Source organism: Anser brachyrhynchus, assembly GCF_964034855.1.
Source record: "Anser brachyrhynchus genome assembly, chromosome: 8".
In the NCBI taxonomy this organism is placed as follows: Eukaryota; Metazoa; Chordata; class Aves; order Anseriformes; family Anatidae; genus Anser; species Anser brachyrhynchus.
In genome coordinates this window covers 15,936,284-15,951,269 of record NC_137702.1, presented here as the reverse complement: position 1 = coordinate 15,951,269, position 14,986 = coordinate 15,936,284, and the positions used below count along the sequence as shown (strand labels likewise).

Below are 14,986 nucleotides of genomic sequence, written 5' to 3'. Positions count from 1 at the left end.
TATGTTAGATAGGTCAATCTCCTTTATTCAAATCCACAGTTATGTTAAAAATAATGACCATAGTTTGAAGATTATTTATATACTTCAGATTATACTGGAGAGTCCTTTTTCTCTGATACTTTTGCTGTTACAGGGGAGCCTTAGCTTTGGGAGAAATCTTTTTTTTTAAGGGAAAAGTCAGTGATGTTTTCCATTCTGGCCTTAGATGGAGAATATATTATTTTTCTAATGAAAGTTTTAGATATTATGCTAGAACATACTGGATGTTCATGTTTCTTTTTGTTAATTGGGGTAAAACTCTTAAAGCCATTAGGCGATTTAAACGTAGCTCTATTTGAGCAATATCCTTTATTGGATCCCCCATTATCCTTTAAACATCTTGGTGTGCAAGGGGATAAAATTAGAAAGAATTTGTTTGCTTTAAATTGCCAGCCTCTGCTTGATAAAACTATTAGCTATTTAGCTAATTGGACTGCTCTTCCATTATCATTAATTGGCAGAATTGATACAATTAAAATGGGGGCTTTATCTAAAGTGTTTGTGGTTTTTTTTTTCTGAGGTTTTCCCATCAAGTTCCCTAACGTGTTCGGGGAGCCTTACATTCTACAATTAGTTTAGTTTTCAGGGTTAGAGGTAAATTTAATTCTGAAACTCTGCAGCTTCTCCTAGAGTCAGCTGGACTGGCTCCTGCTAATTTTATTGTTGTTTTTGGCTGCCCTGGTACAACATGTTGTTTCATGATTTAGACAATCCCCAGCATTATGCAGCCGTGGCGTGCATGGGGCAGTGCAGCCGCAGGCTGAGCACAGCCAGGCCCTGGGAGCACCCCCCTGCTTCGCAGAAGGTCAGGGCAAGGCTTGCTCCTAGGGCTGCATCCTGCAAGGTGCTAAACATCCATTATTCCCTGACCCACCAAAGCACTTTAACACAGCCATAACTTTTAAGCACACGTACAGGCCCAGTGACGCCAATTAGCTTACTCATACTAGTGAAGTTAAACAAAGGCCGTGCTTGGCTGGGGCTATAGTAATCATCACCTTGTTGGTTTGAGACTCCCACGCGAGCTCCTTGCAAAGCAGCACGTGTTGTTCGGCTTCCACCTTGGTCATGCTCTAGCTGATGCCCCTCCAGATCAGCCCGGGGACACTGGGTTTGGAGGAGAGGCGCTGCCAGTGCTGCCCTTCCCTTGTGGTCAAGCCTGCACCCTCTGTTCCCACCCCTGGTGAACACGCCATCTTTTCTGGATTGCTGGTACAAATCGTGCTCCCCCCTCCTAACATTATGATTCATGTCAGCCATTAGCCTCAAATAAAAGAATAGGCCATAAGAAAACTAAAACCAAATCGTGCTTCTACCAGAGGGAAGTCTCCTTGAGAAGCAGGGCCTCTATTGCCAGAATTAGTCATCTGGGTCTGCCTTTTGCACCAGAGGCTAAGAAAAACAGAGAGTGATTAATTGGGCAGGATCAAGAGGGTGTTGCCCCTCCTATACATCTGGCTGGTGTGGGCGGTTGCTTATTCACACCATGGGGGCAGTGGCTACATCACTGATTAACACCACCTCTGCTTCATCTGCGTCATGATTTTAGTTAGTCCTGGGGTAGCTGCATGAGTTCTTCACCACTCAAACATGCTCTTATACCTGGACTTGCTAGGAAGCTGTGTAGAGCTGGCTTTATCACTATCAAAATGAGCCATTTAAAGCTGCTTAAATAATTTGTATCTGAAATACACAATTGTACTCAAAATGCAAAAAAAAAAAAAAAAAAAAGGTTTTATCTGTAAGATATATGCAAATACAGTTGTATGTAATTTTAACTAAGATAAATCTGGCCCATTCTTGTAGGCGTGACCCAATATGCATGTAACAGGTAGGAATTCTGTAGTAACCTTAATGCAATACTGCCCTGCTTAATTCATTTGAGTCATTGTGGTCATTAGAATATACCAGTCATTTCATGAAATACATCATATTTCGTGGGTTAATCCTGATTTTGTTGTGATGCTTTGATTTTGGGTATTATCTGAATTATTCTGCCCATCCCTTCTCCATTCATTTTGTCTATGACAAATATCATTCTACATAGATTTCACTCATACACTTATTTGTTATTAAATTATGCATCTCTTTAAGGAGATAGACCCATCAAGTGGTACTATACCCCATAGCACAAAAAATGAGGCATTGTTTACTTTTGCATTAAAAGGCATGAATGTGGAGCACACAGTTTATAAGATAGTAATGAATTATTTGGATTTTTGACCTTAAATCAGAGTCAATCTAGCTAAGCTCAGTGGCTGATGGAATTGAAATGTAATGGATAAGAGCCCAAGAGATGACCATACTGTAGTTCTAACAGGCACGACTTGTCCCGTATCAACCACCTCAGCCAAGCACCTTGGCGCTGCATGGCAGCAGGTGCAGAACCTCACCGCAGTCACAGGGCCACCTTCTTGCTGCCTCGGGGACAGAACGTAGCATGGGCTGAGGCTGAACTGCTGCTCCAGGTCTTGGGATGCTTCTTCTAGGGAGAAAGAGAGCACCGGAGTCTCTGGGGCTACAACCTGGGCTCTCAGCTCCCTGTCACAAAAGTCACCTTGGGCTGAAGGGCTGGGGCTGCTGCGACTCCATCAGGCTGAACGTGTCTCCCACCAGCACCGTCAGAAGCCCCACGTGCTTGCTGACTGCCCCGTGGTTCAGTGAAAGAGGAGGGGGAGCAGAACCAAAACCCCTGAGAGTAAGAAACAGACAACTGTGCAACAACCCTGTGCTGATTTTACTTCTGGCTTAATTCAGTAAATAAGTAGCATTGCACTGGTGTAAAACTCAGGTAAAGAGGTAAGAATCAGGCCCCGTGGGAACAGAGGAGCTGCAATGTAGGAGCCGATCCTCGATGTACAACATTTAAGGTGTGTTAGGACCAAACACACCTTAGTGCAAGCAGTGCTGCTTATTTGCTTCCATTAGCTGTGAATTTGGTTTGTGATCACCAGGACAAGAAAAGTCCAGGAAAAGGGACATTCCTGGGCTGAAACATTGCTAGGGCATAGCAACACCTTTTCCTCAGTTTGAAAGTAGAGTTATAACTCTGTATGTCATTAACTAAGACAATAATAAATTAATACAATAGCCCAGTAATAGTGCTGTAATGCTTTCATGTATGAATTAGAATGTGAATACTGAGCTTTTCATTTCATGGTTGAAAAATACATGAGTTGACCCAAATATTAATTTCTGCATTTCAATCATTTACATATCATGGGTCAATAATCATTTCTTGCACAAATGACTTTTCAAATGAGAAGCAGTATATTGTAATGGTCTGTCGTATTTACAAACATATCATTGTTTTCCCAACTTAGCACTTAGTATTTAACATATACTGGACAAAGATATTGTTTGCCAAATACAGTACAAAAATGGCTCGTAAAATGCAGAGACTATTTTCTTTTACTATTATCCATAATTTATAATGTTCATAAACCATGGAGTGGCATACCCTTGCCCCTGGCAGGCCTGGGCCCCCACTGTGGACTGGACATGGTTTGCCTGCGATGGTTCAGGAGACCAGACACCTCTCTCTGCTCTCTATTGACCTTAAAAACCTCACCCCTTTGAGGAGTCCTCTGAAGATCCAGCACTGTCAGAAGGGCTAATGGTGGTTTTCTGAGGTTTAATACATCCCAAGGCTTTTTTACAGCATGCAATGACATTAAAAAAAAAAAAAAAAAAAAGCCTAGGGTGTCTTTTTTCAATTACTTTACAAAGCTGGAATAATATAAATAACCTTGCTTTTTACTTATTGGTATTGAACTTAGTCCATCATTTTGGGCTGTTCATTGTTTCCTCATATTCCACCCCTTTATAAGCCACCATATCCCAGCAGAAACCTTGTGTTTTGGATTAGTGTTCAAGTTCTGAATTAATCAGGGACTAGTACAGCATATATACACTGCCCAGCAAGATGAATTTACACATCTGCCTTTTCCCCTAATTATTATTCCAGAGGTTGAATGTCAACAGCATATGGGTATGTCCTCATAGAGGCATGCAAACACACATACAGGCGCACACACTGTACATTAATCTCTCTTGGCTTATCTGTTGCTGTCTTTAATTTGTATACTTCAAAATTGAGTGGTGAGGTCATTTATTAGACTGTTTCTGTGAGTTTTATGTAGTGATAAGAAAGCAGTAACATGCAATTTGTTTTTATAGAACTCACTTTTGTAAGTATGATCTAATGTTTCCTTTCTTTTACTGAACAGTGAGGAAGAAGAGCTTGCAGAGGTAACTAAGAGTTAACTGGCTACATTTCAGCTGTCACCATTGTCTTACATCTACATAGAGAGTGGGAGAACCAGGGAAATATAAGTACAGAAGGCCACTGGGAAAAAACATTTGTAAGTAGAAATTTCTCCTCAGAAGCCTCAGAGAAAATCTTTCCAGTTTGTCTTGATTTTTCTTCCCCTATTTTTTAAACACAATGTGTGGTGGAAACGATTGTTATTATCCAAAGGACCTTACTTGCTGGCTCGCTGCATCTCTGTTTATGAAATGCCATAACAAAAGTGAGCTCACGCTTGTGTGCTTCCAATGCGTGATGTTCCTGTGTGCCAGATGGGCACTTTCATGACTGTATGAGCGTGGATTATTTCATTTCCTACATCTGGGACTCCAAATGGCTGCACAGAATGCCACAGGAGAGAGGCACAGATCTTCAGCTGGGGAAACCTACCTTCACAGGGGAACTGGCTACATCAGAGGGGATGAGGCAGAGAAGCCCCGAGTGATATCTGAAAGTTCACATAAAGCAGGGCCATAAGGGAAACCTTTAGAACCAGGAACAAGACAAAAATAAACAATAACTAATGCTGGATGTCAGCTGCGGGTAGGGGGGAGGGAAACTAAACCATAAGCAGTTTCTTGCCTGGCCACAGAAGATGTGTTTGGAATGCTGTTTTGTATTTCAGCTCAGAAACTCTGCTGTGACCTTCAGATATCGCTGGGTATTACAAGTTCTACAGATAGCCACAGAGAAATATTCTAAGGAGAGCTGGCATAGACTGTGCCATCTTAGTTAGTGTTGACTGCATATTGCTCACAGCCCATTCCAGAACTGTGACTGGGCAGCCTTATAAAAACACTGCCGAATTCTACAGGCATCGTCAGGAAGGCTACAGTTTGTCATAATGCTGTAGCAGGATTTGGGATAACTACTTATTTGCGGGATAGGTGTTTTCCCTTTTTTTTTTTTTTTTAATCCCATTAAAATGAGGGCAGAACCTCCGTATCGTGAAGACTTGACTTGCTACACTTTTGTAGTATATGTTGCATTTCAGAGCCAGCAAACGGGAGATGGTAAGAAGAGATGGAATAGCCTGTCCTGTATATTTGATTGAATTAGCTGTAGCAGAAAAAAATATAGTTAACCCAGTGGCTTCCTTAAGATGAAAGAGAGCAAGCCCCCCCAAAAAAAGAACAAATGGAAAAAATAATGAACAAAAGAAAGTAAGAGCTTGTGACACAAAGTAAGAAAAATAAACAGCAGTTGACTTAACTATTTTGCATAAGATATTTACAAACCACAGCATATTACTGTTTGCTTTATGCATTTTCACATCCTGCTCAGTTTAAAGCAGTAATTTTCTGCAAGGACAACAGAGGGAAAAAAATGCTTTACACTGCTTATATTAATTACATTTTTTCATTACCCGTCATGTTTTCTACAGGCTTGTGTATTATTACTGTAAAATGTAATGAAACAGAAAAAGAAAAAAAAGAATGGACTTCTGGGAAATTTTCCAATTCTTGAAATGCAATGTTAATTGAGAGCTATTTTTAGGTCATCACAGATAGAGCTGAACCCATTGCCATCAGTGCACACAATGGGGACAGCCCAGGTGCAACACAGACTGGGTGAGGGTATCAGTTTCTACTGATGGAGAAAAGGGGAGAGAAGCAAACTCCCCAGAGGGGAGGTTCTTGGTAGGTTTGGGGCAGCTTCTATTTCCTGACATAAAGTTCTCAAAGCACGAAATGAACGGGAAGGGTACAGAGCTGGCATGGGTCCAGGACCTGCCGGAACCATGGGTGCTCCAGAAGGAGACCCAGTGGCTCCTGTGACAAGAGGGCAAAGCAAATGAAAGTGAGAAGCTCACTGCTTTGGTGGCTGACTTCCAGCTCTGGCATGGAGGGCACTCTGAAAGTCAGCATAAAATAAAGTCCCCCAAAATGTATCAGAAATGTGATCCCTTTAATTTATAGATCTCCTAAAAGGCTGCCAGAAATCAATTATTTTAATTTGTATATAGCACAGCCATGGACTGATTCAAGTTCTTTTGAAGTATTTTTAAACAGCCATTGCACAAAGCCATCCTCTTTCCCATATGCAAAAAAAAATGAATTGAAAACCACAATTTCTCACAGTGGCTTTGATCGCGAGAAAAGACACACAGGCCTCTGCAAGCAAATCTGAGGCCCCCCGCTAAGTCCTTTAACTGGGTACCTTTACTGTTGGTCCCAAGAATCACTGCAGCTCTCCCTGCATTATCTGCCTCCTTTCCCAAAGAGCGCAGGGAAGGTGTTTGAGCCAATAACAGCTTGTGAAGACGGGAGGAAATGCTTACTGCTACTTGCGGGTGGGTGGAGGTTCCCTTTGAAACAGGAGAAGTGGAAAATCTTTGATGTGCACTTACCAAGGCCAAAATGAAAGGGGAGAGAGCATCCCATGTGGGGGAAGCCACTATTATCGCCACAAAGCTGTTCTGTTTTACACAGCACTACTGTAAAAGCAAGAGCCTAACGCAAACATTTCAGCAGCCGTCCTCACTTGCCAGGTAACATGTTATGGAAACATTGAGATTAACCCAGACAGTTTTCTACCCACTTTAGTCCCATGCATGTAGCAATCTCAAAAGGCAGTCATGGCCAGATGATGGGATTACCAAGACTGACCTCTGATTCTTCTGTTGGCTTTGGTGCTACTGGAAAGCTGATAAGTATAGGAGACACCTCTCCACCCATATTGTCCCAGATCATCAAGGCCTTTTTGGGGTGGATCCTAAACAAAGGCACTTAAGCACCCAAATTCCCGAGGTGATCTGATCCTTTTCCACCTATAAGACATAGCTTGCATCCTGTCTTTTCTTTGTTCACTACAAGTTTCTTTGCTTTTCTGTGGATCTGTCAGCCTGCTCACCAGGCTCGCCCCTTTTCCAATCTTAGCTCAAGAATCCCGAATATGCCCAAGGGCCTCATGAAGTAGCAGGCTTCAGTGCTCCTCTGGGTCTGGCAGTGTGGCTCACCTTGACCTGAGCAGTAGCATGGGCCTCAGCTTTGTACTCACTGCCTGCCTATTTTCAAACCTCTGCTGTACCCAGCCATAAGCTATGACTTATCAGAACATACTACCTTTGTGCATTCCAGATGTGTTTCTTCCTCTCACCCCCAGCAGATTTGACACTGGTATAGAAATGTTATGGATTTGACTGGCAAGGTTTAGATGGATTTAAAAAAAAATAAAAATACACACATAAAGCAAAGCAAAACACAAACTGAAGAGTTAGTTTGCTCTCGAAACATCTCTAGTGCTAAGATAGAAGTGATAAATCATAAATATAAACCAACATGATTTTCTCTTATCTGACACATTGAATTAAGACTGTTGAGCTCAAACACTTAGAGCAGAATTGACAAACACTTCCTTTTAGGAATGCTGCATCAAAGCTATTAACTTTTATAGTCAGAGACCATTTAGAGCCAAGGCAAGGCATGTGCATTAGCACACTCTGCCACTCACCCAACAAAAGGCATGCGAGCTGGGATACTCTATTAGCAAATCAAGAAAGTCCTGCTCCTATTGACCATGCTTGTCCTGCCTCCAGTAGTGGTGCCAGCATTTGGACTTTAGTTTGCCAGGCCAAGGTGGCTCCAACTTGTTGTAGCCTCACTGTGGCCCTTAGCTCATTATTGGCTTGTCAGCACTATACTTCATCAAGACTGACAGATAACCCCATACTTTTGTATCTCATCGTGACAGGCTCCTTTTTGTTTTCAGACTTGAGTTATTCCCTTTTGCTAGGAAAATTGATCTGGATCCATAGCTCTCTGATTGAAAGTCACATTTTTCTACAAAGGACTCAGCTTTGTTCTTTCACGAGGCTTCAGTTCTCCTCAGCACCCCAAGTTGCTCTCCTTGTAGGCGGTGGCCCAGAAATGGCAGGGCTCCTTTGCAGGCCCAAGCAGGTGAATTTTTTTAGTGGAATGACAAGAGGAAATGGTGGAGGGCATGGAAGGAGCTAAGGGACTCATGAGGCCACAAAGTCTCCTGGTGCACGGACAGTTTAACTCAAGCCAGCTAGATCCTACCACAATGCCCCTGTGGCCACGGCTCCCATGTGAGTCAGCCCCTTAGTGCACCAGCTACTGGGGAAAGGGCAATAAATGAGTTATTCCAAGTCAAAGCCACTGCGTAGATCAGGGAGTCAGCATTAAAATGGAAATTCCGACTTAAGATGATGTCCATGGGAATTTTGTCATTGCTTTCACCTGAAGTAGGATTTCATCTCTAGGAGCTTTCATTTTTCCAGTTGATTAGCTGGCACCTGTCCTCTGCTGAAAGACGGTAGCGGTGCACCTGAAGAATTGCAGTAATAAGCCAGTCGAGGAGGCTTTGCAGGATGGACCCATGGAGACTGCAGTCATTTGACTGGATCAATAGGTGGGATTTCATCAGAGAGAGGGGATTCAAATGTCACTTTGAAAATTTCACTTCAATGTGTTCATTTTCTGTTACAGCTGTGTCAGGAATGGCCTGTAGATTTAAACTCTGACTCAGAGCAGGAGAAATGAGGATCCATTAATTCTTATGAAAAAAATGCCATTCCAGGCCATAGCCCTAACATAAATGAATTTGGCATGTCCAGGAGTGGACCATCACTTCCATGATGAAATCAATGGATATAATTTAAGCTTTGGTCAGATGAGGCTTCAAGCTTGCAGACCATGCACCAAATGTTTATTAGTGTTTAGAGGGTCAGACAGCTACTGACTGCAGCACAGAGCTCTCAAAACTTTTGTTGTCTCAATCCCGGGAAGCAACAGACAACAGTTCTTAAATATGTCTCAGGCTTTAAGATTTTCAGAAGCTCTTGTGTTCCCAACTCCCATAGGCAAAAGAAGCCTGGAAGCTTTAAAAAACAGAAGTAGGCACTGATCTGCATCCAGAGGTGCTCTAGTATCTGTGGAAATTTGCTTCTAATTTATCCAACAGCCCCATCTTTCTGGGTCACATTTAGGACCATGAGCACTTTTCATGGCCCTGCTCTGCAAAATCTGCTCCCTTGCAGAGGGTTGAGGGTAAAAAAGGAAAGACAACATGTTACGGACCCCAGCTGACAAAAATATGCCATAAGCAGGGATGTGCAAGTCAGGGTATTAAAAAGATTCCATTGGTATACTTCAGCTGCAGAACCCAACCAAGATGGGGAAACTACATCTTCCAGTTTGACATTTTTGCAGGTGCAAAGATCCCCAACCTGCCTCGCCGCCCCATTGTGTCCGCTGCAGCAGGGATGTGCCAGGCAGCATGGCCCAAACTCCGGGGCTCACGGACTTTGACTGCCACCACGCCAGCACCCAGCTCCTGTTACACCCCGAGCACTGAGGTGTGGAACTGGGTGTCCATGCTCACACACAGCCCATTGGGGTCGGGAGCTGACCCCTGGCCTCTCTGATTTGGCTCAGTATGTCACACTTTAATCTTACCATTTTCCTCGAGTTTTCCTAACTGTAGTATTCCTGGGTATCATCAGTGTAAATTTCACCTCCCAAGTAACTCCTCAAACCCAAGCATATCCCTGTTTAAATACCAGGATTGGGATGAAGAATACTCTTCTTAAATGGTATCCTTTGAAATGGGGCACTGTGCATGAAAAGGCCTGCCAGCTTCCCATCAGAAGGGTGAGCTGAGGTGGGGGGGGCTGGAAACACTGACCGCAGCCAATTTCTTTTTTTTTTTTTTTTTTTCTATTTGTTAATCCACTTTGTCCAAACAATATGAACATTTGGTGCATTTAGCTCTAAATATGTCAAATGCTCCTTTAGGAAAGAACTTCCAAAACCTAAAATCATCTTTTAAGATCAAATTTATTGCCAGAGCTCAAAATGATTCTTCTCTATACAAATAAACACACACAGACTTGCGTACTTCATCTGCACTGCAGGAATTGTCCTGGGATAGCACTGTGCTATCTGTGGAGCCCTGCTGCAAAGCCCAGCTTTCTGATACCAAAAGAGCACTGCAAATATTAACACATTGTTGAGAGTGGGGGAAGGAAAAAAAAAAAAAGCAAGAATGATTATCCCAAGAATATAACAAAACTAAAAATAAATTGGCTTCATTTTCACCTATTGCAGACCAATGGGGGTAAAACAACTTTAATTAGTGTAACAGGACAATAGGAATGAAATTGGCTTGGTCACAAGATTTTTGCAGGATGACACTGATGGTATTACTATCCAACTTCAAAGATTTGGAAAGATGTGGCTGCTAACACTAGAGAATAGAAACCTGTTTTTCATCAACTAGGCTGGCCTGACAAATTAAGTCTGTGGAGTCATTAGATTAAGATAAGAGCTTATCTCCTAGACTGACATTTATTCAGAGGTTTTTATGCTGCTCAGCTAGTAATTAGTGCAGTTGAATTTTTAACACTGCTTTGTCCAGTCACTTTACAAATTTGAAATATATACAGTTTTTATTAAAAAATAAAAAAAATAAAAAAAAATCTGAGAGTACAAAATTATTAGGTTGGAAATGTTTTAATTCTAGAAAAGTTTGATGCTAAAAATCTTCAAGCAGGTCAGAAATGCTTCTGCTTTTGACTCATTTCCATATACAGATTGAGAGGCCCCTTAAACTAAATTTTTAGGCACTAAGCAGCAGATATCTGTAGCAAATCTGTAATTTCTTTCATGCCCAACCATTTTGTAATTCTGCTGCTTTCCAGGGGCAAGAATCCAGTGGAGGCTGCACTCTGCTCATTAATGCCTGTCTACCTCCTTCCGCACTCAGGTTGGGATTTCTGGGGGGGAGTTTCAAAAGGATTCTTCTCTCATATGTCTGATTTCATGGGATAAAGTTTATTTTTCCTGTCTTTCTTTTCTTGTAGTAACAGATGGATTGTTCCACAGAAAACCAATGCATTACTTTTGGACACATGTTTTAACATTGTGTTAGACTAACAAATCTCTTTAAAAAAAAAAAAAAGCTCACTTTGAGTGATCAATGATCAGAATTGGAATAATAATTAGTGATGAAATGGGTGAAGATTTTTTTAATGAACTTTGACTTTTTTATAGCTGTCCTATTATTACTGTTACAATACTTATTTTGTCCAAAATGCAACCATCTCAGCATGTAACTGTTAGAAATACAGACAAGGAGAGTTTGTACTAGGAAATTATGGTTCATCCAACTACTTTAGTTCTTTATTCCTATGATTACTGGCTTCCCCCTTGCCCCCAAAGAAAAAAAAAAATAGCAGAGACTCTGGAAAGACCCAGACGACCTCAGCCTGCCTGTTTGCAAAACAGACCATTCACCTGTGCACGTTACACCCTACTGCCAAGACCCCCGGCACCAGGGCAGCCGGCCACACCACCTTTGCCCCTCTTCTGAGCCTGCAGTGGCAGTGGTGGAGCGGGACGTGGGTGCTGAGGCCACCTGGAACCAGGGTCTGTGTGCCAGTGTTTCAAGTCTGCTGCTGTGGGTTTGGGTTTTCCTGACAATTACGTGACCCCGCAGCACCAGAGGAGTTAGGCACCTGGTGCAGTGGGAGAGGGCGGGCACGAGGAAGCAGGGATATCAGGGCTTGCACAGACAGGAGAAAAACCCTGCTGCCCTCCCCTTCCCGAGCCAGAGCCACCACCTAGGCCTGCCCTGACTCCTGTTTTCAGGCAGACGCTCTCAGGCCTCTCTGACAGAAAGACCCGCAGCACTTCCCAGGGTGAAACCCTGCCACTGGGCATCCCACCATCCCCAGACTGCAGGTGAGACCTCAGCCTGTGGTTAGGAGCACCAAGAGGTGGAGACAGAGACAATATCATAGGCTGGTTTGGTTTGGTAGGGGCCTCTAAAGATCATCTTACTGAACGATACATGTGGCAATGCTCATGAAGTGGCTGGGAAGAAATTTGCGTCAATCTGACCACTTGCATCAGTCCCCCATGAGCTCCAAGCACCGTTTGGCAGACAGCCCTTTTCTCCCCTCTGAACTGTAGCTGTTGATGCTGCCTTTGCTATCTCCCAAGTCCAAAATCCCACAGAATTGCCAAGTACAGCTCACTTCCCTGCCGGAATGGCCCAACAGAGCGCAGAAGTGGAGCCCGGGCCTGGCCCTTGGGTGTCTGTGAGGGGAAAACCCAAATTCTGATTTCTCTAGGGACGAGCATGGCCTGAGTAGAGGGAGGAAGGAGTTGAGCTCAGGCTCCCTGGGGTTTGTGGCAGCAGCATCCCCATTTCCCTTTGTTCCCCTGTGCTCTGCGTTGCTGCAGAGGCTGGACAGTGTCAGCACTGCCCCAGCAAGCTCCGGTGTGGCTGTTAGATGAAGGGGAAAGCTGTCATCACCACACAGACACACAACCAAAGAAAGCCTGTGCCTTTGAGCTGAAGAGACAACTAATATGAAGCTATAAGCATCTTCTTTTGATGGCTGTGGAGATAACAGCACACAGGCATCTGTCACAGCTGTCCATCAACAGCGCTGCCTCATGGAGCAGTTCCCAGGCCCGGAGCCACTCCAGCCACCTCAGCCAGCCGCCCGTCCATGGGGCCTCAGCTCGTGGCCTGCCGCCATCCTGCACCTCCATGAGCGATGCCGCTGTCCTGCACCTGTGCCTTGGGTCAGCGGTTTAAAGACAGCTGCTGCTTGATGGCGCACACAAAATGAATTACGGCCCTCGGTTACGGCCTAAGAGTCTGGAGACTGAGACCTTCACTGACCCCGCGCAGGAGGCCAAGGGCTGGCAGGAGCACAAGCAAAGGAGAAGTCCCGCCAGGTCAAGGGAAGGGGCATCACAGGCTAATAAACTCCGTTACCACAAGGAGAACTTTGTTCAACTTCTGATGCCAGAAAGGACTGCCTGGACTGGCAGGTAAATCTCCCTGAAGATAGAGGAAATGGAGGTTAGAGCACCATATTTATCTCCAGCTACTTAGTAAATAGCGAGATGCTGCAAAAAGAGAAATGGAGTTTTAGCAGCAGGAAGGTGTCGCTGAATGGCAATAAGAGCACAACCACCCTTTGCTCTGCCTGCTGTCGGAGGTACCCCGCTCTCAGGTGGATGATTGCTCTTCAGCACTTGGCCAAGGTCAGACAGGTGAGAGAATTTTTTCTCAAGTTTCTAGCATTCCTAAGCAATTTCTAAAATGAGAGAAAAGGCCAATTACTTCTGTTAACTGGCAAATACGTAGGCAGTGCCAACAGAAATTGCTGCCTGTTACTTAGACTTGCTCTGATTTTATTTTGACAGCTTTGGGCTTTTAGGTTTGGCACCAGAAGTAGCCACGTCCCAGTTTAAAAAAATTGCTTGCCCTTTTCAACTGGATTCCATAGGCTCAGGCTTACCCCTGGTAAATGCTTCACGGTGCCATAAATTATGCATCGAGTTCCACACAAACTTCCTCTACTCCCTGAAATGAAGGTGAACATTCGGTAGCACAAAAACGCGATGTAGCCATCCAGCTGTTTGTGTTTCCCTCAGGCATTCAATACTTCCCACAAATAACTACACTTTGCAGTTCTATAACATACATCCTGAGACCCCACAGGGCACCACAGAGGTGGAGTAAACGCCTCGATTTCTATGTTGTAGGTGCTTAGCACTTCTGAAATGCAAGTTCAAGGCTGGTTGTGCCAAACATCTAAGCTTGGAGAAGTCTTTGTGGAAAGCTGGGGGAAATGATGTGCTTAATCACTGGTGGGCAGTCGGTGGTCAATGCGATCACTGGAGGGGGTTCCCTCACCACACAGGAGGACATCCCTCTCCAGTAGCTGGAGATTTACGCATGTTATTTTTCCGTGGTGCAGTATTCATTAAGCACCTTGCCATGACATGCCATTGCCAGTGTGCCAAATCCTGAGCAAATCACATCCTCTGTTCTTTAGCAGATCTATGAGATAATCTATTACAGATTAATCATTTCAGTCTTATGGTGCAAAGTCAAAAATAAATTGGGGTTTTGAAGCTGGAGGGGAGCCACTTGGGGGGTGGTGTGTTCTCATTGATGCTCCTTATTTGACTTTGAAAACAGTGTCACAATGAGATTTTTGGAGCTGATTGTTACCCCGTGGAATCCAAATCACAAGGTAAAAATGTTGTGGACTAAGTCTTTATCTCCACAAATATCAGCTCAATGTTGAACTGCAGATGATTTTCAGGCTGTTTCCTTCCCTCTCTTCACAACATGAAATATATCTGGGCTGATCCATTACATCTCTTTAGAATAATAGATGACAGAAAAATAAATAGAATAAAATAAAAGCCAAACAGTTTTAAGGACTGAATATCTGCTGGAGATGGAGGTATCCAACCCAGAAAAATAATACAGGCCAGGAATACAGCCAAATATACTATATGAAAATATTCATTTGCATCGTTTTAAATATTCCCTAACAATTTATAAGCTCCTAAATGTCAGGCAGTGAGTAATTTGCCTAGTGCCATAGTTCCTTGTTACACTCCCAGATGAATCGCAGCAGGTCCCTGGTGTCTAAATCGGAGCAGGGGTCAGTGCACAGGGAGAGCTCATTGTCCCTGTGCAGCTCCCTGATCTCTTCTGCAAGATAGGAAGAGCCAAAATCCTCTCCAAATTGGGTATGAGTTGAGAAATGAGACATTTAGTTCCACCTGTGCAGCTATGAACCATCCTCCTAGACAGGAAGGCTTTATCCTGCCATCAGTTATTGAATGCAAAACTACA

The 14,986-nt window shown here is 43.6% G+C and overlaps 1 protein-coding gene across 50 annotated transcripts in view; it reads left to right on the top strand.

Moving 5' to 3' along the window:
* Positions 1-14,986, top strand: part of LOC308199202 (uncharacterized protein) — a 506,154-nt gene that overhangs the window by 476,951 nt on the left and 14,217 nt on the right. For 45 of the 50 annotated variants that reach the window (XR_013954445.1, XR_013954446.1, XR_013954466.1 and 42 more), the window contains one exon: positions 4,269-14,986. This exon is cut by the window's right edge. The exons of 2 other annotated variants lie outside the window; for them this stretch is intronic. The gene's annotated coding sequence lies outside the window, so the exon portion shown is untranslated. The remainder of the gene's footprint in view (positions 1-4,268) is intronic. 3 more of the 50 variants (XR_013954488.1, XR_013954489.1, XR_013954447.1) reach the window with 1 other exon arrangement.